The sequence below is a fragment of the Stegostoma tigrinum genome, chromosome 46, assembly GCF_030684315.1.
Source record: "Stegostoma tigrinum isolate sSteTig4 chromosome 46, sSteTig4.hap1, whole genome shotgun sequence".
Taxonomy (NCBI): Eukaryota; Metazoa; Chordata; class Chondrichthyes; order Orectolobiformes; family Stegostomatidae; genus Stegostoma; species Stegostoma tigrinum.
In genome coordinates, this window is record NC_081399.1 from 13,080,496 (window position 1) to 13,106,068 (window position 25,573).

The 25,573-nt window shown below is 51.8% G+C and overlaps 1 long non-coding RNA gene across 1 annotated transcript; it reads left to right on the plus strand.

Moving 5' to 3' along the window:
- Positions 1 to 5,771: 5,771 nt before the first annotated feature.
- On the plus strand, positions 5,772 to 23,835 carry LOC132207388 (uncharacterized). Its single transcript, XR_009443450.1, has 3 exons — positions 5,772 to 5,877; positions 15,383 to 15,544; positions 23,599 to 23,835. It is a non-coding gene; the product is annotated as an uncharacterized LOC132207388 (long non-coding RNA).
- The last annotated feature ends 1,738 nt before the right edge of the window (positions 23,836 to 25,573 follow it).

The window sequence follows — 25,573 nt, forward strand, 5'->3', positions numbered from 1 at the left end:
TGCTGTTGTAACTCTCTTGTTTAAGAAAGGATCAGGGCAAAAGATGGAAAATTACAGGCCGATTAACCTGACATCGGTAGTTGATAAAATTCTTGAATCATTGTCAAGGATGAGATTTTGAAATTCCTGGTCAGATTAGAACAAGTCAGCATGGATTTAGTAAGGGGAGGTCGTGCCTGCCAAACCTGTTAGAATTCTTTGAAGAGGTAACAAGTATGTTCGACCAGGGAAACCCAGTGGATGTTATCTATCTCGACTTCCAAAAGGCCTTACATAAGTGTCTCACGGGAGGCTGCTGAGCAAGGTGAGGGCCCATGGTGTTCGAGATGAGCTACTGGCTTGGATTGAGGATTGGCTGTCTGATAGAAGGCAGAGAGTTGGGATAAAAGGCTGTTTTTCGGCATGGTTACTGGTGACGATTGGTGTCGCAGGTTTCCGTGTCGGGGCCGCAGCTGTTCACCTTACGTATTGATGATCTGGATGAAGGTACCGGGGTCATTCTGGCGAAGTTTTCCGATGATACGAAGATGGGTAGACAGGCAGGTAGTACTGAGAAGGTGGAGAGGCGGCAGAAAGAGTTAGACAGTTTAGGAGAGTGGTCCAGGAAATGGCTGATGAAATTCAATGTGAGTAAATGTGGGGTTTTGCACTTTGGTAAAAAGAATACAGGCATGGACTATTTTCTAAATGGTGAGAAAATTCGTGAAGCTCAAGTACAAAGGAATCTAGAAGTGTTGGTCCAGGATTCTCTAAAGGTTAACTTGCAGGTAGAGTCCGTAATTAAGAAAGCGAATGTAATGTTGTCCTTTATCGCAAGAGGGTTGGAATAAAAGCAGCGATGTGCTTCTGAGGCTTTATAAAGCTCTAGTTAGGCCCCATTTAGAATACCGTGTCCAATTTTGAGCCCCACACCTCAGAAAGGACATACTAGCCCTGGAGCATGTCCAGCGGAGATTCACACGGATGATCCCTGGAGTGGTAGGTTTGACATATGATGAACGGCTAACAATCCAGGGATTGTACTCCTCAGAGTTTAGAAGGTTGAGGGGAGATCTAATAGAAACTTACAACATAATGTCTGCCTCGGAAGGGGTGGACGCTAGGAAGTTGTTTCCGTGAGGCCGGGAGACTAGGACCTGTGGGCACAGCCTTAAAATTAGAGGGGGTAAATTTGAAACGGAAATGAGATGACATTTGTAAAGCCAGAGAGTGGCGGGCTTGTGGAAATCATTGCCACGGAGTGCAGTCGGGGCCAGGACGTTGGATGCCTTCGAGGCAGAGATCGACTAATTCTTGATCTCACGAGGAATCAAGGGCAATGGGGAGAGTTCAGGGAAGTGGAGTTGAAATGCCCCTGAGCCATGATTTAAATGGTGGAGTGGACTTGATGGGCTGAATGGCCCTACTTCCACTCCGATGTCTTCTGGTCTTAAGTTAAAGGGCCGGACATGAAGCCAGCAGAAGTGAGTGTCGGTGGGGAGGGAGGGGATACGTCAGTGTTGGGAGGACGGACAGGTCAAGGGGGCGGGAAGAGGTTAGCAGGTAGGGAATGGGGGTTTGGCTTGAGCTGGGAGGGGGGATCGGGAAGAGGAAGAACAGATTAGGGGACGAGCTGGGCTGGTTTTGGGATGCAGTGGTGGGAGGGGAGATTTTGGAGCTTGTGAAATCCACGTTGATACCATTGGTCTGCAGAGCTCCCAAGGCTCAGTTAAGGAAGGACAATAAACACTGGTCAGTCAGTCATACATCCAGCAAAAAAAGTTTATTTTTTTTAAAAAATAGGATGCACCTGTTAATCAAGTGGCAAAGCATTATCGAGTTTTGAGAAGATTTGTAGCTCAGGGTTGAGGTTCTGGATGTCAGATTGCTCACTGAGCTGGAAGGTTCGTTTGCAGACGTTTCGGCACCATTCCGGGTAAAATCATCAGGGAGCATCCGGGGAAGCGCTGGAGTTAGGTCCCGCCTTCTCTTTAAGTGTTCCGGTTTCCTCGGGTTGGTGATGTCATTTCCGGTTCCTTTTCTCAGCGGATGGGAGGGGGATTTGGCGCCAACGTGTTCTCCCGAGTGTAGTTTGTGTGTGGCATGAACTGCCAGAGGAGTGGCAGAGGCTGTTATACTCACAGTATTGAGAAGTCACCTGCAGGGACACATGAATAGGAAGGGGCTGGAGGGATATGGGCTCCAGGCTGGCAAACAGAACTAGTCAGTTACGGTGTCTGTGGTCGGCCTGGAGGAGTTGGACTGAAGGGTCTGTTTCCCTGCTGTACAACTGGACGACTCTGTCTCTCTCTCTCCCATTTTCTCCAAACCCACCCCCCACTACACACATAATCTCTGTCTCTCCATCTCTCTGTGTGTGCCTCACTCTGTGTCTCTGTCTCTCTCTGTCGTCTTGTCTCTGCCACCTCGCTGTGCACTTCTGTCTCTCTCCTCTCTCACTCTGTCTCTTTGGTCTCTGTGTGCGCCCCTCTCTATCTCTCGTCTTGTATCTGGCTCCCTCTGTGTGTGCTTCTGCCGTTCTCTCTCCCCTGTCTCTCCGTCTCTCCCTGTGAACCTCTCTCTGTCCCCTCTCCCCCGCCCTCCCCGTCTCTCTCTTCCTCTCTATCCGAGCCTCTCCACCCGCTCAGCAGGGAGTGTTGTGAGTTTTTTTGAACAAAGTTTAAAAATCTCTATTTAAACCCAACCCATCCACAATCAGCCTGCATTTCTAATCCCCTCTCTCTCTCTCACACACACACACACAGTTTGTCTCTTTCTCCCTCTCAGTAAATCCCCTTCCTCTCCTGTTCCTACTCACGCCTTTCCCCCCCTCTCCCTCGGGGACGAGTCCGCTGTCTGGAACCCTTTTCCTGGGAGGGTTTTGAGGACCCAGCTGTTCGGCAGTGGGGATCATCACACCACGCTCCCGGACCCCTACAACCTCCTGTTCTCCAGCGGCCTCCAGCATGACCACCGGGCTGGGAGCAGGCATCCGGGCTGCTGGAGCACTCGCTGCTCAGTGGCTCGGCCCTGCGCCGCCTGTACCGGGAGCGGGGATCCGAGGTGGGAGAAGGCCTCTTCGCCCGGCTCCTGGGCACAGCCACCTGCCTGAACAGCTGCCTGGCACCGAGCCCGAGCACCTGGCCGCGGGTCCGCGACGCCTTCCGTAGCTGAGCAGCCTACAACTATCTCCTACTGCAAGGTAAGCTGGGGGTGGTGGTTTGGGGTGAAGGGAGGATTGGGGACATGAGCGCGGTCCCTGTTTCACATCCTGCGCTGCTCCTGTCCAAAAGTGAGGGATTGGGAATGGATGTTTTGGGGGTGAGAATTCCCCTCCCCGGGTGAGAGGAAGGCTGGGGACATTGGGAGGGTGTCTATTATCCAGCCCTGCGCGGGTTTCCGTAGCCGAACAGCCTACAGCTCTCGTCCTACAAGGTAAAGCGAAGGAGGCGGATGGGGTGGGGTGGGGGTTAGAGGATAGCCGTCCTGGAAGTTAGGGGACATGGGGAGAGCCACTATTGTACAGCCCTGTGACTGAGTGGCCTACAGCTACTGCAAAAGGGTCATGGTCGGGGTTGGGTTAGGAGAGGTTTGGGGTCACGGGCAGCGCCGCTTTCTGCAGCCGAACAGCCATTGCCACAAAATTGGATGGGAGGGGGTGTTTCAGGAGCGAAGGGATGCCCCCTCCACCCGCTGCTGTGGGAAGTAGGATCTTTATCGCACAGCCCTCCGTAGCCGAATAGTACTCCGACAAGGTGAGAAGGCAGGAAGGGCTCCCTGGGATGAGGGAAGGACACCACCACTGTCAGTATCAGGTTTGGGGGGTGGTAGTAGGGGGGTGAACATAGCCCTTCCTGGAGCTGAGGGGAGCTCCTGATGCCAAGCGAACAGCCGAGATGGAGCCGCAGCTCTCCGACCTCAAGGGGACCCTGTCTCAGAGGCTGGAGCATTTCCAGCCGGAGCTCTGAGGGAAAGGGTCATCGCACCCAAAACGCTACCTCGGGACTTTTTCTTCACAGATGCTGAGCATTTCCAGCAACTTGTGTTTGCATTTCCACCCGGAGGTGGGTTTGTGGAGAGACACCATGGGACGGGAATGGGTGTGGGGTTTGATGGGACAGTCGCAGAGACTGTTGAGAGAGAGAGAGGCAACCCCTGTGTCAGGGTTTGGAAAATCTCTGGCAGTTCTTCATTTCTCTCTCAGCCGAAGGCGCTGCGTGCTTTGGTTTCCTTTCCTCTTGTACTCTCTCCCCATGTAAATAAAGCCAGAGTGAGTTTGTGGGCGGAGAGAGAGAGAGAGAAGGGACAGAAAGATGGAAATAAGGGAACATGACAAGGGAGTGAAATTAGAGCCAGCAGAGGTGAGAGAGGGGGAGAGAATCAGAGGAAGGGAGGAAGAGCAAGAAAACACAAACAAAGGAGAATGGGGGGTAACAAGGTGTTGATGTGGATGAACACAGCAGGACAAGCAGCATCAGAGACGCAGGGAAGCTGATGTCAGCCTGTCTGCTGTGTTCATCTCCTTTGCTCCTTGCCCCCTCCCGTCGTCCTGCTCCTTTCCCCCCTCCCGCCGTCCTGCTCCTTTCCCCCCTCCCGCCGTCCTGCTCCTTTCCCCCCTCCCGTCGTCCTGCTCCTTTCCCCCCTCCCTCCGGCCATCCATTCTTCATAAATGAGCTTAGCCAGCAACATCCACATCCCTTGAATATAAAAAGAATCCTCCAGGCTACCTGTGCCAATTGCATTCACAGTTTATTGTAACATCTTCTTTACAAGATCCGATTACCTCTTGGTCTATAGACTGTATGCTCTCCTGGACTGTATCTTCTGTCAGGGGATGTATGAATCTGAAACTGTCACAGCTGTGACGACTTTCCTTTGCTGTTCATCTCTCTACCCAAACTGATTGGATATTTTGCCTGGGAGCCAGTTCGCTCAGTTGGCTGGTTTGTAATTCAGAGTGATACCAACAGCATGGAATCCTACACCTTGTGAAGTTACTATGAAGGAGTCTCCTTCTCAACCTGTGTCTTCGTCTGAGGTGTGGCAACCTTCAATTTCAACCACCTCCAGTTATCTCTCTCGACTGTGAGAGCAGCCCTGTGGTCCCGTCTGGGACTACAGTGACTTTGAATTTCCAAACCAAGATAATTTCTCACCAATGTATTGATCTCATCTTTGACTCAATACACAAAACCAAAAAAATGAAACCCAATGAGATGAATTTTGGATCAGTAATTATACATGGCATAATTGGACAAAAAATGCACTCTTGTTAAAATAATTAGCAATTCAACCAGAAATGCCACGAATGTGAATCCTGGATCTGTGTATCATTTGAAATGACTTAATTGTATAGTTTTAGTATTTGACCACAAGATGGAGAATTCTGTTCAGGTGATGTTGTAGCCAGAAGGTAGAAAGATGATGGAAATGTTTGGAGAGATATGGGCCAAGCTCAGGCAGGTAGAACTAGTTGAGTTTGGGATTGTGATCAGCATAGACTGGTTTGACCAAAGGATCTTTTTTCATGCTGTACGACTCTATGAAACTCAAGCTTAATTGTTCGAAACTCACATTCAGACATATCTAACCTTTATCATAATCTTACAGAAAGATAGCGACTTTATCCCTCAGAATTGCAGACTCTTTAATTTCACATCCTCAAAGACATTTAGCAGGGATAGCATGGATTATAGAGTGAGTTGAGTAGATTGGTTCATTATTAATTCTTAACTAAATTTGATTTATTTTACATTTTCAGACAACATCAGGTGAAGATGTACGTGATTTCACCAAGGTGCTGAAAAGTAAGTTCAGATCCAAGAAATACTTTGCCAAACATCCTCGCTTGGGTTATTTACCAGTACAAACAGTTCTAGAAGGCGAGAACTTTGAGACGTAAGTTTATTGATGTGAGATTTACTAATGTATCAATGCCCATTTGGGAGTTGACGTGCCCCCGCTGCCCTGACCCGCTCGCGGCGACGTGCCCCCGCCGCCCTGACCCGCTCGCGGCGACGTGCCCCCGCCGCCCTGACCCGCTCGCGGCGACGTGCCCCCGCCGCCCTGACCCGCTCGCGGCAACGTGCCCCCGCATCCCTGACCCGCTCACAACCCTCCCACCCTCCTCCTTCTCCTCCTTTGTTATCATGGAGTAGGAGGAGGGTTGGGGGTGGAAGGAGGGGTGTTGGGGTGGAAGGAGGGGGGTTGAGGTGGAAGGAGGGGGCTTGGGGTGGAAGGAGGAGGATTGGGGGAAGAGGATGGGGATTTGGGGGAGAGGACGAGGAGGGGTGTTTGGGGGAGAGGAGGAGGGGGGTTGGGGGGAGAGGAGGGTGAGGAGGCGGGTGGGGGGAGTGGAGGACGAGGAGGCAGCGGGTGGGGGGAGTGGAGGAGGAGGCGGGTGGGGGGAGCGGAGGAGGAGGAGGAGGGAGAGGGAATGGAGGATGATGATGAGGAGGGTGGTGGGGGGCAGGAGGAGGAGGGGAGAGATAATGGGAACTGCAGATGTTGGAGAATCCACTTGAACAAAGTGAGGAGCTGGATGAACACAGCAGGCCAAGCAGCATCTCAGGAGCAAAAAGCTGACGTTTTGGGCCTGGACCCTTCATCAGAGACAGGGATGGGGAGAGGGAACTGGAATAAATAGGGAGAGAGGGAGAGGCGGACCGAAGATGGAGAGAAAACAAGATAGGTAGAGAGGAAAGTATAGGTGAGGAGGTCAGGAGAGCATAGGTCAGTTCAGGGAAGATGGACAGGTCAAGGAGGCAGGATGAGGTAAAGGTAGGAAATGGAGGTGTGGCTTGAGGTGGGACAGAGTGATGGGTGAGAGGAAGAACAGGTTTGGGATGCAGTGGGGGGAGGGGACGAGCTGAGCTGGTTTTGGGATGCACTGGGGGAAGGGGAGATTTTGAAGCTTGTTTTCTCTCCATCTTCGGTCCGCCTCCCCCCCTCTCCCGATTTATTCCAGTTCCCCCACCCCATCCCCGTCTGTGAAAGAGGGTCTGGGCCCGAAACGTCAGCTTTTGTGCTCCTGAGATGCTGCTTGGCCTGTTGTGTTCATCCAGCTCCACACTTTGTTAACGTGGATTCTCCAGCATCTGCAGTTCCCATTATCTCTCCCCCTCCTCCTCCTGCACCCCACCACCTTGCTCTTCATCCTCCTCCTTTCCCTCTCCCTCCTCCTCCTCCTCCTCCTCCACTCCCCCCACCCGCCTCCTCCTCCTCCACTCCCCCCACCAGCCGCCGCCTCCTCCTCCACTCCCCTGACCCACCGCCTCCTCCTCCACTCCTTCACCCGCCGCCTCCGTCTCCTCTTCCCCCCAACCCCCTCCTCCTCTCCAAAAACCCCCCTCTTCCTCCTCTCCCCCAAACCCCCATCCTCTTCCCACAACCCCCCTCCTCCTTCCCCACAACCCCCCTCCTCCTTCCCCCCCAACCCTCCTCCTTCCCCCCACCCCTCCTCCTTCCCCCCACCCCTCCTCCTTCCCCCCACCCCTCCTCCTTCCCCCCACAACCCTCCTCCTCCTTCCCCCCACAACCGTCCTCCTTCCCCGCCAACCCTCCTCCCTTCCCCCCACAACCCTCCTCCCTTTCCCCCCAACCCTCCTCCCTCATCCCCACAACCCCCCTCCTTCCCCCCCAAACCTCCCCTCCTCCTCCTCCTCCTCCACCATCCTCTGCCACCACTCCCGTCCTCCTCCCCCTCCTCCTCCTCCACCCTCCTCCTCACGGCCACTTGCCCCCTCCATCCTGACCCGTTCTCAGTCAATTGCCCCTTGTGCTGAGTCGCTCACAGCGACAGGCCGCCGCAGCCCTGACCCGATCACAGCGATTTGCCTCCTGCAGTCCTGTCCTGCTGACAGGGACCTGCCCACGCAGCCCTGTCCCACTCACGGGCACCGGCCCCCCCGTAGCCCTGTCCAGCTCACGGGTACTGGCCCCCGCAGTCCTGTCCCGCTCATTGCGATTTGCCCCCGCAGCCCTGTCCCGCTCACGGGCACCCGCCCCCCGCGGCCCTGTCGCCCTCACGGGCACTGGGCCCCCCCCGGCCCTGTCGCCCTGACGGGGACCGGGCCGCCCCCCCCGGCACTGTCGCCCTGACGGGGACCGGGCGCCCCCCCACCGGCCCTATTGCCCTGATGGGGACCGTGCCCCCGCAGCCCTGTCCCGCTGTCAGCTATTTGGAACCGCCGCCCTGTCGCGCTCGCGGGGACCGGCCCCCGCAGCCCTGACCCGTTGACAGCGACATGCCCCCCGCAGCCCTGTCGCGCTCACAGCGACTTGCCCCCCCCCGCAGCCCTGTCGCGCTCACAGCGCATTGCCCCCCGCAGCCCTTTCGCGCTCACAGGGTCTGGCACCCGCACCCCTGACCCCCTGACAGCGATTTGCCCCCGCAGCCCTGTTCCGTCCACAGGACTGTCCCCCGCAGCCCTGTCTCTCTGACAGCTATTTGTCCGCAGCCGTGACCTGCTCAAAGGCACTGGCCCCCGCAGCCCTGTCCCGTTGACAGGGACTGTCCCCCGCAGCCCTGACCCGCTCACAGGCTCTGGCCCCCGCAGCCCTGTCCCGCTCACACGGACTGTCCCCCGCAGCCCTGTCCCGCTGACAGCTATTTGCCACCGCAGCCCTGACCCGCTCACAGGGTGGCCCCCGCTGCCCTGACCCCCTGACAGCTATTTGCCACCGCAGCCCTGACCCGCTGACAGGGACTGTCCCTCGCAGCCCTGACCCGCTCACAGCGACTTGCCTCCTCTGTCGTGACCTGCTCACAGCGTCTTGCCCCCTCGGTCCTGACCTGCTCACAGCGACTGGCCCCTGCAGTCCTGACCCACTCTCAACACCACCACCCTCCTCCTCCTCCCCACCCACCCTCCTCCTTCTCCCCCCCGACCCTCTTCCTCCATTCCCCCCCCACACTCCTCTTCCTTCCCCCCCCAACACCCCCCTCCTTCCACCCCGGCACCCTCCTCCTCCTTCCACCCCCCACCCTCTTTCTCCTTCCACCCCGTATCCTCCTCCTCCTTCCACCCCCCAACCTCCTCTTCCTTTCCCCACCACCCTCCTCCACAACCTCCTTCGCCCCCACCCTCCACCTCCCCCCTCACCACCCTCCTCCTCCATCCCCCCCACCCTCCTCTTCCTTCCACCCCCTACTCCCCTCCTCCTCCCACCCCCTACTCCCCTCCTCCTTCAACCCCCTACCCTCCTCCTCCTTCAACCCCCTACCCTCCTCCTCCTTCCACCCCCTACCCTCCTCCTCCTCGACTCCCCTCACCCCCCTCCTCCTTCCACCCCCACCCTCCTCCCACCCCCTCCCTCCTCCTCCTTCCACCCCACCCTCCTCCTCCTTTCCCCCACCCTCCTCCTCCTTTCCCCCCACCCTCCTCTTCCTTTCCCCCCCACCCCCCTCCTTTCTCCCCCCAACCCTCCTCCTTTCCCCCCCAACCCCCCTTTCCCCGATCACCCTCCTCCTTCCCCCGACCACCCTCCTCCTTCCCCCCACCCTCCTCCTCCTTCCCCCCCCACCCTCCTCCTCCTTTCCCCCCCAACCCTCCTCCTTCCACCCCCTACCCTCCTCCTCCTCGACCCCCCCAACCCCCTCCTCCTTCCACCCCCACCCTCCTCCTCCTTCCACCCCCACCCTCCTCCTCCTTTCCCCCACCCTCCTCCTCCTTTCCCCCCACCCTCCTCCTCCTTTCCCCCCACCCTCCTCTTCCTTTCTCCCCCCACCCCCCTCCTTTCTCCCCCCAACCCTCCTCCTTTCCCCCCCAACCCCCCTTTCCCCGACCACCCTCCTCCTTCCCCCCCACCCTCCTCCTCCTTCCACCCCCTACCCTCCTCCTCCTTCCACTCCCTACCCCCCTCCTCCTTCCACCCCCTACCCTCCTCCTTCTCCTCCCCACCCTCCTCCTCCTCCTTTCCCCCCCACCCTCCTCCTTCCCCCCCAACCCTCCTCTTGCTCCTCCTTTGTTATCACGGAGTAGGAGGAGGGTGTGGTGGAAGGAGGAGGAGTGGGCTGGGTGGCAATGGAGGAGTTGAGGAGGAGGAGAGATAAGGGGAACTGCAGACGCTGGAGAATCCACGTGAACAAAGTGTGGAGCTGGATGAACACAGCAGACCAAGCAGCATCTCAGGAGCAAAAAGCTGACGTTTCGGGCCTAGACCCTTCATCAGAGACGGGGATGGGGAGAGGGAACTGGAATAAATAGGGAGAGAGGGAGAGGCGGACCGAAGAAGGAGAGAAAACAAGATGGGTATAGAGGAGAGTATAGGTGAGGTCGGGAGAGGATAGGTCAGTCCAGGGAAGATGGATAGGTCAAGGAGGCAGGATGAGGTAGAGGTAGGAAATGGAGGTGTGGCTTGAGGTGGGACAGAGGGATGGGTGAGAGGAAGAACAGGCTTGGGATGCAGTGGGGGGAGGGGACGGGCTGAGCTGGTTTTGGGATGCAGTGAGGGGAGGGGACGAGCTGGGCTGGTTTTGGGATGCAGTGGGGCAAGGGGAGATTTTGAAGCTTGTTTTCTCTCCATCTTCGGTCCGCCTCCCCCCCTCTCCCTATTTATTCAGTTCCCCCACCCCATCCCCGTCTGTGAAAGAGGGTCTGGGCCCGAAACGTCAGCTTTTGTGCTCCTGAGATGCTGCTTGGCCTGTTGTGTTCATCCAGCTCCACACTTTGTTAACGTGGATTCTCCAGCATCTGCAGTTCCCATTATCTCTCCCCCTCCTCCTCCTCCCCCCGACCACCCTCCTCCTCATCCTCCTCCTTATCCCCTCCCCCTCCTCCTCCACTCCCCCCACCCTCCCCCTCCTCGTCCTCCACTCCACCCATCCTCCTCGTCCTCCACTCCACCCACCCTCCTCCTCCTCCACTCCACCCACCCTCCTCCTCCTCCACTCCACGCACCCTCCTCCTCCACTCCCACCGCCCTCCACCTCCACTCCCACCACCCTCCTCCTCCACTCCCACCACCCTCCTCCTCCACTCCTCCCCCCTACGATCCTCCTCCCCCCCACGATCCTCCTCCCCCCCACCACGATCCTCCTCCCCCGCCACGATCCTCCTCCCCCCCCCACGATCCTCCTCCCCACCCCACGATCCTCCTCCCCCCCCACCCTCCTCCTCCCCCCCACACTCCTTCTCCCCCCACCCGCCTCCCCCTCTCATCTCCACCCTCCTCCCCCTCTCACCCCCACCCTCCACCTCTCCCTCTCACCCCCACGCTCCACCTCTCCCTCTCACTCCCACCCTCCACCTCCCCCTCTCACCCCCACCCTCCACCTCCACCTCTCACCCCCACCCCGTCCCCCACCCCCCTCCTCCTCCTCCTTCTCTCACCCCCACCCCCCTCCTCCTCTCACCCCCACCCTCCTCCTCATCTCACCCCCACCCTCCTCCTCTCCTCCTCTCTTCCTCTCCCCCCACCCTCCTCCTCCCCGCCCCACTCTCCTCCCCGCCCCACTCTCCTCCTCCTTCGCGCCCACTCTCCTCCTCCTCCTCCCCCCAAAACCCCCCTCGTCGCCCTTTCCCCCCAAACCCCCCTCCTCCTTTCACCCCACCCTTCCTTCTCCTTTCCCCCCACCTTTACCCCCTACTCCTCGTTTCCCCCCCACCAGCTGCCGCCTCCGCCTCCTCCCTCCCACCTCCTCCTCCTTTGCCCACCCTCCTCCTCACAGCCCCTTGCCCCCTCCGCCGTCACCCGCACACAGCCACTTGCCCCTGCAGTACTGAGCAACTGACAGCGACTTGCCTCCTCTGTCATTACCCGCTCCCAGCCTCTTGCCCCTGCTGTCCTGACCCCCTCACAGCCTCTTGCCCCTGCAGTCCTCACCCGTCCACGGCGACTTGCCCCCTCCGTCCTGACCCGCTCACAGTGACTTGCACCCTCTGTCCGGACCCGCTCACAGGGACTGGCCTCCGCGGCCCTGACCCGCTCACAGCGACTGGCCTCCACGGCCCTGACCCGCTCACAGCGACTTGTTCCCCGCAGCCCTGTCCCGCTCACAGCGACTTGCCCCCCGCAGCCCTGTCCCGCTCACAGCGACTTGCCCCCCCGCAGCCCTGTCCCGCTCACAGCGACTTGCCCCCCCGCAGCCCTGACCCACTCACAGCGACTTGCCCCCTCAGTCCTGACCCGCTCACAGCGACTTGCCCCTCCTTCCTGACCTACTCACAGGCACTTGTCCCCTCCGTCGTAACCCACTCACAATGAATTGTCCCCTCCGTCGTAACCCACTCACAGCGTCTTGCCTCCCATCCCTCTTAAATAGGTCACCCCATGCTCAGAAATGGTCCCAATTATCCATGAACCGGAAATCCTGTTCCCTGTGCCAGCTCCTTAACCATGCATTCATCTCACCTATCTTTCTATGAATTAACTCTCTAACATGTGGCACTCATGGCAACCCATAAATTATTACCCTCGAGGTCCTGCCTTTCAGCCTCTTTGCTAACTCCTTGTACACAGTCCACAGGATCTCATCCCTCTTTCTGCCTATGTCATTGGTACCAACGTGCACAGTGGCCTCTGGCTGCTCACCCTCCCCCTTAAGAGTTTCTGGCAACCAATCAGAGATGTCCTTGACCTTGGCAGCAGGGAAGCAACACGCAGCCCTGGTGTCTCAAATGTGGCTACAGAATCTATGCCCCCAACGAATGAGTCTCCAAACACGTTCGCTCACTTGGATTTGCCTGACCCTGTCCCACAGCAGGTGGTTTGTACCATGGACCTGGCTACTGCTGATTGTATAACTGACCCAGTTTAGTTTTAGATCAGTGTTAACCTTGGTTTAGTGTATAGCCAAGCACGTGAGTCGTCTACAATACAGGAGAAATACATTCTTAAGCTCACAGATTCTGTGACAGTCAAGGACAAGCACTGAATTGTTCTAACCTCATTTCCATCACCTGGCCCATAGCCTTGCATGGCTTGGATAGCACTTGCACGTTTAAAAAAAAATACATGTAAGGATGATGTGAGGGTAAGGACATGGAATTTTTTTTGATATGGTCATATTCTCTCTTGTTGGGCTGATTGCTGCTTAGCACTTGTATGGCGCAAATGTAACTTAACCTTTATCAGGCCAGCCTGATCGTTGTCCAAGTCTCACTGTATTTTCTCACCGTTGACTTCACTGTTGGCCTAACCAAAATTTTGTACATACCCTGCCTATTCTGAAACTCTATCACTTAATATTAAGTCGAATAAAGACAAGTATCCAATGTGTCTTCCAAACCACTTCAACGACCTGGTCCATTACATTGGGGGATCAACAGGAATGCACATCAAGATCCTGAGATCCCTCTGATCATTGGTGCTTGTGAGGTCCGTATGATTCATCATGGGCTCCAAAATCTGTTTGAGCTGTATCACCTGATCCTTATCCCGTTTGTCCTCACATGAAATAATGTTCACAAACGCTTCTCAAAAATTCTTCCCAATCCTACTTTTTGCAATCATGATACAAGTGAGCATAAAGCTTGGAACACTACAGCAACAGGAATGTGCCCTTTGGCCCACCATGTTGGGCCAAACATGACAACAAATGAAATAATCCCTTCTGCCTGTCTTTGATCCATAGTCCTCCATTCCTTACCTCTTCGCGCACTTAACTAAAAGTCCCTTTTAAATGCTTTCATCGTATCTGCATCCACTACCACCCCGGGCAATGTATTCCACACTTTTAACATGCTCAGTGTGAAATATTTGCCCCTCACATCTCTTTTGAACTTCCCCCCTCTCAGCTTAAATGCATGCCCCCTAATAGTGGACACTTCAACTCCAGTGGAGAAATTTTCTGACCGTTAGCTGTATTTACGTATCTCCTAATTTTATAGACTTCTATCAAGCCTGCCCTCAGCTTCTACTGCTCCAGAGAAAACGAAGAGTTTTTCCAGCTTCTCCCTCTCGTTCATACCCTCTATTCCAGTCAGCATGCTGGTAAATCTCTTCTGCACCCTGTCCAAAGCCTGCACGTCCTTAGTGTAATGTGGCGGCCAGAATTGAATGCAATACTCTGTGTGGTCTCACCAAAGTCTTGTAAAGCTGCAATGTGACATCCTGACTCTTGCACTGAGTTCCCCTATGAATAAAGGCAAGCATGCGATATGCCTTCTTGACCACCCTATCTACTTGTGTGGCTACTGTCAGGGAGTTATGGTCTAGGACCCCAAGATCCCTCTGGACATCACTGCTGTTTGGGGTCCTGCCATTAACTGTGTATCCCTTTCCTTAACACTTGGTCTCCTAAAATGCAACACCTCATGCCTGCCCAGATTAAATTCCATCGGCCATTTCTCCGCTCGTGTTTGCGATTGGTCTGTATCTTGCTGTGTCCTTTGACAACCTTCCATGCTGTCCACAAGTCCACTGGTCCTTATTATCATCAGCAAACTTACTAATCCCCCGTCTACATTTGCAACCAAGTCATTCACACATATCACAAACAGCAGAAATCACATCGATGCGGAACACCACTCGTCACTGAGCTGCAGCCAGAAAAACAGCTTTCCACCACTGAGACGGCAAGAACTGCAGATGCTGGAATCAGAGTTAACCAAGTGTGGAGCTGGAGGAACGCAACAGGTCAGGCAGCATCAGAGGAACAGGAAAGCTGACATTGTTGATGCTGCCTGGCCTGCTGTGTTCCTCCAGCCCTATACTGTGTTATCTTTGTTAGCCTTCCACCGCTACCGTCTGCCTTATATGGGCAGGCCAAGTCACCATGGATCTCATGGATCTTAATCTTCTGGATGAGCATACCATGAGGGACCTTGTTGAAAACCTTCGTAAAGTCCATGTATATATGTTATCAACTGTTCTACCCGAATTGATCACCCTTGTCACCTCCTTGAAAACTTCAACTGACTTGGTAAGACATAACCTGCCTCGCATAATACCATGCTGGCTGTCCCTTATTAGCCCATACTTTTGAGACATGAGACACTCACCAGTCTGTAGTTTCCTGGAAAGTCCCTGTTTTCCTGCTTGAACAGAGGAACGACTTTATCCACGCACCAGTCTCCGCAACCCCTCCAGTGCCTGGCAAGGATATCAGATCCTATTGAAAGTAGTGCGTTGATGCATTTGTGTCATGATTGTGTTTTGTTTCAGTCCTAACATTCAAAGCAGTGTAATAATGTCTTTGTGCAGCAGGCGAGGTGTGATGAGACTGAGCCTTCATACAATTGCAAGATGTTGAAAATTTGCCATTATTTCTGAAAACAGTGATAAATTTCCATGATCAACATTTCTGTTACACTGCAATGATTGTCCCATGGCATGTAAAATCAGAAAGATACGATAAAATGAGACTGGGTCATATGCAGGGAGAATGTTTGCCTTTCATGTCTATACAAGTAGTGAAATATTTCCATGAATCTAAGAGTCACTTTTCCGTTCATTGAAGGACACAATCATCGCCTTGGAAGCTTCATCACGATACTACTTTGCATTTCTGAAGAGGGAAGAAGAAATCAATATGCAAATTCAATTCCATGGTTTTGGAAGTCCCATTGAGAACACGATTCATTTGCGCCGGCATAATGCTCTGACCGAGAAAGAATTGAAGGTGAGTTTGTAGTTTGGAAGATCGCAGCAAGTTATGCATCAAGTTCTTCTTCGATAACGTTCCATTGCTTTCAAACTGCATTTTCCACTCTGCAAGATAATAACTGTGAGAACGAGCAACAGCATCGGTAGTTGGTCTATGGGGAATGCAATGTTACAAAACCCGATCCATTCAACAACATATTTCAGATATGTCAACAAATTAAATATTCCAGCACAGGATAAAACAAGGAAGATGAGAGTGAGGAGGCAATAGTTCTGATGACAAAAGAACAGAAATTTACCTTTATCCATTCGAGCAAAAAAGCAGGCACACAAATAAATAATCATCTAACAATGCACGTGTGCAACGGAGGCTACAGGGGGACTAAAAATGCCGAATTGTTGTCATGCGTGTTGCTGAAAGGGTGATTGAAACAGATTCTGTGGTAAATTTGAAGAAATACAGATAATGCATCTCAGGATGTTGGAGAAAGAACATTTATGGACTGAGGCAAATTGTATTGCCCTTTTCAGGAGTTATTAGGTTCATAATGAATTGAAAGACTTTCTTCCGTGCTGAAAGCTTTAGTTTAGTTGCAGCTGGATGACAATTTCTGTTCCTGGTAGTATTTGGCAAACTGTTACAAGTGAATGTCACTGCACAGAATTCCAAACATGACTCCAATCAGTAGAGAAAATATCCAAGGGGTATGATGAGTTGAATCCTCTCATCTTGAACAATGCAGCGACAGATACAATGGAGGCACTGATGATAATCTTCCAAGAATCCTTAGATTGTGGAAAATTCTCAGAGGATTGTAAGATTGTGAACATAAAACCATTATTACAAAGATACTTCGACAAAATAGTCAGCCAGTATTGCCAATTGGGTCAACCTGGGTAGATGTTCATGCCGGCAATGAAAGATGAAATAACAGGGTACTGAGTGTGCTATAACATCCTACAGAGTCAACATCCTTTCATAAAGGGGAAATAATACTTGACAAACTTGCTACAGTGCTTTGAGAAGGAAACAAACATTACTGATGAAGGACCACCAGTTGATGTAGTACATTGAGATTTCAACAAAGCATTTGATAAGGTACAGCTCATAAGGTGTCTCAAAAGAAAAGAGAACATGTGTTCAAGGGTAGTATGTTCGGATGGACGGAGGACTGCATCGTAAATAGAAGTAGAGTTGTAGCAGCAGGATGGTAACTTCCAAGTCATGTACGGCCACAGAGCGAGTGCTGCGGAGGCCGAACGCCTCATGTTGACTGGGTTGATTTTGGAAATGGCGGAGGGGATTGCTATGCTGAAGAAAGTTGGGCTACATTCATTGGAGTTTATAAGATTGAAAAAAAACTTATTTTTTCGACATTTAAGATTCTTAAGAGGCTTGATAGTGTATATCCGTCGAGATTACTCCCATTTGTGAAAGATTTTACGACCAGAGGCCACATTTTCAAATTAGTTGCCGATGAATTCAGGGAAGAATTACTTCTTTCAGGTTGTAGCAATTTATTGAACACTTCAACCAAGAGTTCAGGCAGACCCTCTAATAAGAGACACCTCCTCTGTATTAATTCTCTAGATTTGACAGAAGATCGGCCCTGTGAGAGGGTCAGTACTGAGGTATTGAAGCTTTGTCAGAAGGTGAATAATGAGTGCAAGCACTGAAGAAGTGCCTCATTGACAGGGGTTCAGTCCTGACCCCTGTGAGAGTTCATCATTGTCAGATGGTCAATACTGAGACAATGCTTCCTTGTAAAAGGATCAGCACTAAAGATCTGCCACACATTTTTAGTGTCAGTATTGAGGAAATGCAGCAATATGAGAGAGTCCGAACTGTGGGAGTGCATTATTGTCAAAAGGTCAAGACTGAGGCAGCACCTCATTCTAAGGTGAGGCAATGCCATACAAATAGAAGGTCAGTCCTGAGATATTGCTACTGTGAGAGGGTCAGAAATAAAGGTGCCTCCTTGTCAGATGGTCAGAACTGAGGGATTGAAGCATTGTCAGAGCTTTTATACTGAGGCCTTGCTTCGTTGTCAAAGGGTCAAATCTGTGGGAGTGCGATATTGTCAGAGGATCAATGCTGAGGCAGTGCCTCATAATAATGGTGTGTTTTTGATGACAGCGTGCATCGAGGTGGTTCTTTTGTGATTCTATCAAGTGCAGTTAAGGGAATGCTTGCCAATTTTCTGAAAGATGAACATTTATTGAGGAAATAAAAGATGGAGAAAGAATAATTAAAAAGAATAACAAGTAGAGAGTAAAAAAGAATAAGCCTCATGTTCTTGTGGCCGTGAGGGACCCCTCGATCAACGGCTGGCCTGGAGGCTGAGGTTGTTCCTGGCACCGTTCGCGGTCTCATTCCGAGATGACGTCCAGTGCCGAGGAACAAAATGCTCCCTCTGCTCCGGTGTAACAAACGACTTGGCAAAGCAAAAAACCAGTTACAGAAATAAAACTAACTGTAAAACAGGAATGCTGACAGGACTCATTCAAAGTCAACCATTTCTCAAATATCAAGAAATGTTACCCTTCAGCCCATCCTATTCATGGGGTTGGAACTGCTAGTACCACACGAATGCAGCATCACGACTGAGGCAATGCAGCACTGTGCGAGGGTCAGTATTAAGGGTCAGTTTTGAGGCAGTGCCTTGATGTTATGGAGTCAGAACATTATTGCCACATGTTCAATACAGACAGTGTGTTGACCCTCTGTCAATGCTTCAATGCCTCAGTGCCTACCCTCTGATAATGAATCACTCCAACAGTTCTGACCCTATCTTGCAAGACCTCAGTATGACCTTTCTGACCCTATTACAGTGGGCCACTGCTGCAGTATTGACCATCTGATAATGATGCAATACCTCAGTTCTGACCCTCTGACAGTTGTGCAACACCTCAGTCCGCACCCTTTCATCATTCGGCACTTGCTCCATTATGAGCCCTTTGTGAGTTAGTCAGAACATAGAACATAGAACAGTACAGCACAGAACAGGCCCTTCAGCCCACAATGTTGTGCCGACCATTGATCCTCATGGATGCACCCTCAAATTTCTGTGACCATATGCATGTCCAGCAGTCTCTTAAATGACCCCAATGACCTTGCTTCCACAACTGCTGCTGGCAACGCATTCCATGCTCTCACAACTCTCTGCGTAAAGAACCTGCCTCTGACATCCCCTCTATACTTTCCACCAACCAGCTTAAAACTATGACCCCTCGTGCTAGCCATTTCTGCCCTGGGAAATAGTCTCTGGCTATCGACTCTATCTATGCCTCTCATTATCTTGTATACCTCAATTAGGTCCCCTCTCCTCCTCCTTTTCTCCAATGAAAAGAGACCGAGCTCAGTCAACCTCTCTTCATAAGATAAGCCCTCCAGTCCAGGCAGCATCCTGGTAAACCTCCTCTGAACCCTCTCCAAAGCATCCACATCTTTCCTATAATAGGGCGCCCAGAACTGGACGCAGTATTCCAAGTGCGGTCTAACCAAAGTTTTATAGAGCTGCAACAAGATCTCACGACTCTTAAACTCAATCCCCCTGTTAATGAAAGCCAAAACACCATATGCTTTCTTAACAACCCTGTCCACTTGGGTGGCCATTTTAAGGGATCTATGTATCTGCACACCAAGATCCCTCTGTTCCTCCACGCTGCCAAGAATCCTATCCTTAATCCTGTACTCAGCTTTCAAATTCGACCTTCCAAAATGCATCACCTCGCATTTATCCAGGTTGAACTCCATCTGCCACCTCTCAGCCCATCTCTGCATCCTGTCAATGTCCCGCTGCAGCCTACAACAGCCCTCTACACTGTCAACGACACCTCCGACCTTTGTGTCGTCTGCAAACTTGCTGACCCATCCTTCAATTCCCTCGTCCAAGTCATTAATAAAAATTACAAACAGTAGAGGCCCAAGGACAGAGCCCTGTGGAACCCCACTCACCACTGACTTCCAGGCAGAATATTTTCCTTCTACTACCACTCGCTGTCTTCTGTTGGCCAGCCAATTCTGTATCCAAGCAGCTAAGTTCCCCTGTATCCCATTCCTCCTGACCTTCTGAATGAGCCTTCCATGGGGAACCTTATCAAATGCCTTACTGAAGTCCATATACACCACATCCACAGCTTGACCCTCATCAACCTTACTAGTCACATCCTCAAAAAACTCGATAAGGTTTGTAAGGCATGACCTACCCCTCACAAAGCCGTGTTGACTGTATTTGATCAAGCCATGCTCTTCCAGATGGTCATAAATCTTATCCCTCAGAATCCTTTCTAACACCTTGCAGACGACAGACGTGAGACTTACCGGTCTATAATTGCCGGGGATTTCCCTATTTCCTTTCTTGAAGAGAGGAATTACATTTGCCTCTCTCCAGTCCTAGTTGTGAGGCAAGACTTCATTGCTGCAGTGTCAGTGCTGAGAGCGGCCTTTTTATTAGCTCATCAGTACCTAAGGTACTGGCTAATTGTCAGCAGGTCAGTTCTGAGGCAGCGTCTCTTTGCCCGAACCCTGACTCGAAACCCAGCCTCAGCCCTAAACCCATACAAACGCTCACCTCAGGCTAACCCTCACCTCAGCATTAACCCTAACCCTAACCCTATCCTCAGCGTAAACCCTCCCTACCCTCAGCCCTAATGCTGATCCTCAGACCGAACATCTAGTCTCAGCCCTAAAGTGAGCCTCAGCCCTACCACTAGCTATGGCCTCAGCCCTAAAATGAACCGTAACACACAGCCCCAATTAACGCTTAGCCTCAACCCCAACCCTCGCCTAAGCTCCAAGTCTAACCTCAGCCCTAACCTAACCCCCAATACTTGCCTGCCAGAGAGTTAGTACTGAGGAAGTGCTTTAGTTTCAGAGATTTAGTCCTGAGAATGCGCTTCGTTTTCAGAGTGACCATCTGAAATAGCGTCTCATTGAAATGGGGTCAGAATTGCTGGAATGCTACATGGAATGGTGACAGATTGTAGGACTGTCAGTGGGTCAGATCTGAGGTAGTGCATCAACGGTGGATGGTCAGTCTTGAGGGAGTTCAGAGGATCAACGAAGAGGGAATGCCTCAATGCAATGGCGACAGAACTGAGAGAGGGCCACAGGATTAGAGATATGCCACATGATTGGAGATGGTAGGAAGTGCCTCATTGTCAGCAGGTCCGTTTTGTGGCCGGTCGCCATAGCTGGAGAGTCAGTTCTGAGGCAGTTCGTCTTTGTCAGAGGGTCTGTACTGAAGCAGTGCCTCATTATTCGAGAGGGTTTGGTGTGAGGCAGTATCTGATTGGTGCAAGGTCAGCCCTAAGGGAGTGCCTCTTTGTCAGAGGGTCAATACTGAGTTAGCGACTCATTGTGAGGAGTTCAGAATTGAGGGACTGCCACGTGATGAGAGGGTCAAAACGGAGGTAGTGTGGCTGTATCTGACAGTTCGAAGGGAGTGCCATTGTTAGAAGGTCAGTTCTGAGAAACTGCCTCCGTGTAATGGCATCAGCATTGAAGCTAACCACGTGACGAGCCGATAAAAACTAAGTTATTGCAGTAGCATCAGAGGGCCAGATCTGTAGGAGTGCATTATTTTCAGAGGTGAATACTGAGGCACAGCCTCAGTGTAAGGGGGTCAAAATTAAGGGAGTGCCACACAATTACAGGGCAGTACGGACGTATTACAGCACTGTGTGCTGCGCAGAATCGATGGAGTGCATCATTGTTATACAGCCACAAGTGAGGCAGCGCCTCATTGCAATGGATCAGAATAGGGTCAGTACTGAGAGTCAGTACAGAGGTAGTGCAGAACTGTGGAGGTGTCAGAACTGAGGGAGAGCACCATTGTCAGCTGGTCAAAAGTGCCCCATTGTCGTAAGATCAGAACTGAGGGTGTGCCGCACAATGAGAGGGTCAATATAGAGGAAGTGACTCTCTGTCAGTGTTAATACTGAAGTATGACCTCATCTTGAGGGGATCAGGCTTCAGAGAATGCCTTGTTGTCAGAGGGTCGGCACTGCAGCAGGGCTATGTTGTAAGGGGGTCAGAATTGAAGGAGTGCCACCCATTTTAGAAGGTCAGTACAGAGGTAATCTAGCACTGTCAGAGGTCAGTCCTGATGGAGTGCCTCATTGTCATTGGATCAGTTTTCAGGCAGTACCTCTTTGGCAGAGCATCAGTACTGACGCAGTGCCTGATTGTAATGGGATCAGAATTCAAGGAGTGCCACTGCCTCACTGAGGTACTGCAGCTCTATCAGAGGGTCAGTGGCCTATTGTCAGAGGGTCTGTTTGAGCCAGTGCCTACTTGGCAGAGTGTCAGCAATTAGGGAGTTTGCCTTTATCAGAGGGTCAGAACGAGAGAGTGCATTTGTAGCAGAGTGTCAATACTCAGCCTTGTCCGCCCAAGTCCAACACCAGCACCTCCACATCATCCGCCCACCCTGAGGACTGACCCTCCACCAATGAGCTACTGCCTCACACTGGACTGACCAACAATGAGACACTATCCCTCCAGACCCCCTGACAAAGAAGCAGTGCCTCAGTACTGACCGTCAGGCAAGGAAGGCTCTCTGTCAGTACTGACCCTCTCACAAGGAGACACTGCCTCAGATCATGACCCTCTGACAATAATGCACGCCCACAGTTCAGATTCTATGACGCTGTTGCAGTACCTCAGTACTGAGTCTCTGTTAGTGTGGCACTGCTTCAATTCTGACCCTTCTATAATGAGACACTGCCTCAGTATCGACAGTCTGACGGTAGTTCACTCCCACTATTCTGATGCTCTGACAGTGCTGCTATACCTCAGTACTCACTAATTAACAATGAGGGTTAGCGTGAGAGGGTGGCGAGGGTTAGGGTTTGGGTTAGGACCGAGGCTAGGGGTTAGGTGTGAGGATTGGACGAGGTTTTGGATGAGGGTAGAGTTAGGGTGAGGGATGAGACTTGTGTTAGGGTTACTAATGAGGTTAAGTTTGGAGTTCGGGGTAGGGCTCGGGAGAGGTTTTGGGTTAAGGCTGAGGTTAGGCTGAGGGCTGAGTCTATGGTTAGGGTTAGAGCTCAGACCACACTTAGGTTTGGGGCTGAGGCTTCTGCTTAGGTTGAGGGTGAGTGTTAGGCCTGAGGCTAGGCTTAGGCCTGAAGCCGCGGTTAGGTTTGGGGTTGGACTGATTAGACCCACTCTGACCCATTACAATGAGGTACTACCACAGAACTGACTCTCTGTCGATAAAGAACATGAGATGCTGTCAGCTTGTCCAATCAGAGGTCCAATATTAAGGAAATAGTGCACTGTTGGAGGGTTGATAAATATAATATAATATAAAGGGAGTGCCGCACTGTCAGAGGGTTAATGACGTGGGAGTGCTGAAATAACGCAGAATCAGACCTGAGAGAGTGCTGCACGTTCAGAGAGTTAGTACTGAGGGAGTGCTATAATGTCAGAGGATTGATATCAAGAGGCACCGCCGAAGGATCAGTAGCGCAGTACTGTCCGAAGGCCAATATTGAGAGAGTTCTGCTGCGTCAGTGGGGGTCGATATTACAGAATTGTGACACTATCAGTGTATCAATGTCAGACGGTCAGTTCTGAGGGAGGGCTACGCTGTTGGAGGGTCAATATTGAGTGTGTGCGCGACACTCGGATGATCACTTTGTTGGAGTTCTGCACTGTAACGGAGTGCCACACTGGCAGCGGGTTAATATTAAGGGAGTGCTGCACTGTCAGAGGGTTAAAGATGAGGGAGGGCTTCTCTTTGTTGGGGTGGGTATGAAAGAGAACCTCCCGTTCGGGGATCAATATTAATGTTGTAGAGTCAGTGGAGAGGCATTGCTGCACCGTGGAGGGTCAATAAGAAGCATGTCGCTCCACTGGCAAGGTGCCAATGATGACAGAATGCTGCACTGCCAGAGGATCAGCAATGAGGGAAAACTGTATTGTCAGAGTGTCTTCGTCAAGAAAGTGCCACTCTGTCGGAAGGCCAATATTAAGGGAGTGCTGCACTGTCACAGGATCAATATTAGGGGTGTGCTGCACTAACAGAGGGTCAGTGTTGATTGAATGCTTGACTGTTGCAGAGCCAGGACTGAGGGAATCCTGCATCGTTACGGTGTCATCGTTGAGGGAGTGCTGCACTGTTGAAGGGCCGATAGTAAGGGAGTGTGACACTGTCAGAGTGTCATTACCAAAGGTGGGCTACAGTATCAAAGGGTGAGTAATGAGGGAATGCTGCGCTGTCGGAGGGTCAGCACTGAGGTGGGCTGTACTGTCAGATCGTCAATATAAATAATAATGTTAGGGGAGTGCTGCATTGTGAGTTGGTCCATATTAAGGGAATGCTGAAACTGTCAGTGATGCTCAGGGTGTGCAACACTGTCAGAGGGAGTGATGTACTCCGAGTGTCAGCATGGAGGCTGACCTTCACTGTAATTGTGTCAGAATTAAAAGACCAGTCAGAGGATATAAACTGAGGCATTTCAGAGCCATCAGAAGGTCGAAACTGAGGTGTTTCAGATCAGTTTGAGGGTGCCTCATTTTAATGTGGTCAGACTTGAGCAAGTGCTTCATTGTCAGAGGCTCAGAACCAAGTGAGTGCCTCGTTATCAGACACTGTCCTAAAGAGGGCCTCATGGCTGTGTTGGAAGGCAATTCCTCATTGCTGCAGGATCAGCCTTGAGAGTGTGCCAGTCTGGAAGGAGTGCCTAAAAACTGAGGGAGTGCTACACAATTAGAGATTCAGCGCTGAGGAAGTGCCTCATTGTCACAGAGTTAGTTCTGAGGCAGGGTCACATTGCCTTAGGGTCAATTCTGAGGGTGTATTAGGAGCAGACTGTAAATACTGAGTCAGTAGCTCAGTGCATTGGATTCAGAGTTGATGGAGTACAAGATGATTAGAAGTTCAGTCCTGAAGTATTGCAGCTCTGTCAGAGGGTCAGAACTGAGGGGGCAGTGCTTTACTGTCAGCGGATCAGTTCTGAGGCAGTACCTCATTGCTGGAGGGTCAGATGTGGACGAGTGTCACATTGTCAGAAGGCCAGTTCTGAATAAGTGACTTTTTGTCAGAAGGCCAATACTCAGTCAGTGGCTCATTTTGCGCAGATCAGAATTGAGGGTTTGCAACACTTTTCGAGATTCAGTCTGGAGACATTACTGCTACACGCCTGAATTGAGGGAGTGCTGCAAGATTGGAGGGTGAAAATAAACCCGAAAACAGTGACCCCTTTCATTAACCTGTAAAACACAGGGATCACTGTAAATAATCCCTAAAACGCAGAGGCCTTTGGAGGAGTGCCTCAGTGTAATGTTTTCAGAATTGAGGTAGTGCCACGTGATTACAGATTCACTGCTGATGGAGTAGCTCGTTGTCACAGGGTCAGTTCTGAGGCAGGGCTGCTTTCCTGGAGGGTCACTTCTGAGTGAGTGTATTAGTATCAGCCCCATGTTGTAGGGACTGTACTTTTCCAGGAAGACAGTTAGAATAATCTTTAATTATAAACTAATCTGAAATACTGTTTGACTTGTTGAGGTTACAATACATTCTGAGTCACCTACAGAATACGCACTTGCTCTCCCTGTGTCTCTCGGTAAGCAAAGGTAGTTTCTTTCAGACTACTCTCAGAAATAAAGTGCTGCGCTGGTGGTCAGTATTGAAGGAATGCTCTATTGTTGGAGGATCAGTACTGAGGGAGTGCTGGCCTGCCACAGGGCCAAGATTATGGGTGTGCTGTGCTTTCAGAAGGTCACAAGCAAACAAGCACTGCCAGACATAAAAAACAAAAGAACTGCGGATGCTGTAAGTCAGGAACAAAAAGAAAGTTGCCGGAAAATCTCAGCAGGCCTGGCAGCATCTGTGCAGGAGAAAACAGATTCAACGTTTCGAGTCCATTGACCCTTCCTCAGAACTGGGGATCTTCCTCAGAACAGTTCTGAGGAAGGGTCACTGGACCCGAAATGTTAGCTCTGTTTTTGCCTCCACAGATGCTGCCAGACCTGCTGAGCTTTTCCAGCACTGCCAGACAACTGACGCTCTGATTGTGAAACACTCCCTCAGTA